Here is a 2,699-nt window from a genome sequence, read left to right as displayed (position 1 = left end):
AAGAATTTTTTTAAAAGCACTTTCACCTAGATTTAAAAACGAAAGCGAAACTTAAAAGAGAGAAAAAAAAACAACCGCCCCAGTTCCTTTCCCCTCAACCCCCAACAACTTGAAAGCAGTTACCTTTTAAACAAGATTCTTGTGGGAGAACTGTAAATACTGGCAGAATATTTAACATGCTTTGTCCGTCCTTCAGAATTAATTCCCTTTTTTGTTTTTAACTTTTAACCTGTAAAGTCGCGTATATTTGACAAGGAAACTCAACGAGCTATTACCGCTTTTCTTAGACGTACCCAATAGCATATCAGGATTGTAGGAGTCGAGGGTGAATCAGATTTTAGGGATAACCCTCAGGCGATGCTGGTTCCGATGTGGGGAGAGTGAAAATGGTCCGGGCCGGCAGCATTGGATGGGGCCGGATTCGGGTGCCGGCCCCGGTTGGCATTGCCTGGCTGTCGTGACGGGGGTGCCTTGTGAGCTTCGCCTGGCTGGGTTTGGAATCGGGAGGAAAAGGGGGTCCGTGTAACCTGTCTAAGTCCTGCTTCCTCGGAGGGGGTTGGTTTTGGTGCAGGGATGGGGGGGGTCGGTCCGGCGGGATCAACCCGGGCTTAAACGGGGAGATGCCGGCGCCGCGGGTCGGGGAGCGAGAACTGCTGCAGTCTCACGTTTTTACACTACATAACGTCTAAACCTACCTCAAATCTCAGTCATTATAGATGAGCACGCTTCAGACTTGTACGAAAACTCAAAATCTATGCACAGCTCTTTACCCCTTGCTGCTGAGAGGCTGTTTTTTCAAGCTAAAGCTTTTCCTTTCCCCGTCCTGGCGGCCGCGCTCGTCCCACCCGTGCTGAAGCCACGGTTGAGGGGCACTCACTTATGGGGGGGGGCATGTTTTTAATCGCTTCAGGGTGGGATGGGGACCTAATTTTGCAGCAGGTCGTGGCCACAATGGTGCTAGAACAACGCCCGTGGTAGAAACCCTGGGGAGAGCTGGGCTTGGGGAGCCCCGATGGGCTCCTTCCACCCCGCTTTGGCTTTTCCAGCCACGGTGCTTCACTTCGGGCAAGAAATGGGAAGTGTTTTGGGGTTCCCCCACCTTTTTGTCACTCTTGGGACAACGGGAAGGAGAAGGAAAGCAGAATCCCTGAGGTGCCTCAATTGCTGATTTTTCCTTTTAATACTGGAGTATGCTTTGTGGGCTCTATAAGGCATATTTTTATTCAATGAAATCTTGTAATCAAAACGGTGCTAACGGTGTTTTAAAAACTGTATCACGCTTCTGCCTGATTCCATCTCGCTGAGGTGCTACTAATGTATATACGAAACTCGGGAACCAAGAAAACAAAACAAAAAGCAATGTCGTGGAGAAGGAAGTTTACTTTTCCGGAGCGACAGCTCGAAGCGTGCCAGGAGCCACTTGGGTTTATGCAAACCGAGATCGGAGCCGTTCCCCTCCGGAGCGGGGCCAGGGTGCTGATGTGGTGCTTGGATGAGGTGCTCAGTTGAGGTGCTCAGCCACAGATCGTGGAGGTGGTGGTTGGATGTGGTGCCTGGGCTCAGCCAGGGTGTGTGAACATGGTGCTCAACAGCGGTGCTTGGACGTGGTGCTCAAGCATGGGGCTCGGACGTGGCGTGTGGACACGGTGCTCAGCCAGACATCGTGGATGCGGTGCTTGGATGTGGTGCATGGACACGGGTGCTTGGCCAGGGTGTATGGACATGGTGCTTTGGGCACGGTGCTCAGCCATGCATCATGGACATAGTGCTCAGGCATGGTGCTTGGACGTGGTGTGTCAACACGGTGCGTGGACATGGTGCTTGACCACGGTGCTTGGACATGATGCGTGGACATGGTGCTCGGGCGCGGTGCTCAGCCATGCGTCGTGGACATGGTGCTTGGACGTGGTGTGTCAACATGGTGCTTGACCACGGTGCTTTGGACATGGTGTGTGACCACAGTGCATGGACATGGTGCTTGACCACGGTGCTCGACCGCGGTGCTCCAACATGGTGTGTAGAAATGGTGCTTGGGCACGGTGCTTGGCCACGCACCATGGACGTGGTGCTTGGGCACGGTGCTCTTGCTGTGGTGCGTGGACACAGAGCTCAAGCACAGTGCTCAACCGTGGTGCTCGGGCATGGTGCTTGTCTGCACACCATGAGTATGGTGTACGGACGTGGTGCTCACCAGGGTATGTGAACATGGTGCTCAGTCACGGTGCTCGGTTATGGTGCTCGACCGCGACGTGTGGACATGGTGCTCGGCCACAGTGCTTGGACACAGTGTGTGAACATGGTGCTCAGGCAAGAGGTGTGAACATGGTGCTCAGCCTGGTGCATGGGGGTGCTGTGCATGGACAGCGCATGGTGCACAGCCACGGTGCAAGGGCATGGCATGTGGATGCAGTGCTCCGGCACCGTGCATGACCACGGTGCTCAGACACGGTGCTTAGATGCGGTGCTCGGTGCACAGTCGCAGTGCACGGCCATGGTGCTCGGGGACGGTGCTTGGGCACGGGGCGAGGGCATGCTGCATGGACATGGTGCTTGGGCATGCTCCACACGTACGGTGCTTGGGCATGGTGCTCGCCGACCGTGCACAGACACGGTGTTTGGCCATGGTGCTTGGGCATGGTGCTTGGCACCGTGCATGGATGTGAAGTTTGGCCATGGCGCCCTGTGGTCGAGCACCGTGC

General features: G+C 54.9%; 1 protein-coding gene across 1 annotated transcript in view; it reads right to left on the bottom strand.

The window, feature by feature from the left end:
* The window catches only part of ATP6V1B2 (ATPase, H+ transporting, lysosomal 56/58kDa, V1 subunit B2), a gene marked incomplete at its 5' end in the record, with an annotated part of 13,709 nt that overhangs the window by 892 nt on the left and 10,118 nt on the right, over nt 1-2,699 (bottom strand). The window lies entirely within an intron of this gene.

This window comes from Nestor notabilis, unplaced genomic scaffold (assembly GCF_000696875.1).
Source record: "Nestor notabilis isolate BGI_N333 unplaced genomic scaffold, ASM69687v1 scaffold25996, whole genome shotgun sequence".
Taxonomy (NCBI): Eukaryota; Metazoa; Chordata; class Aves; order Psittaciformes; family Psittacidae; genus Nestor; species Nestor notabilis.
Note: the sequence above shows the minus strand (reverse complement) of the source record. Positions and strands in the feature narration are given on the sequence as shown.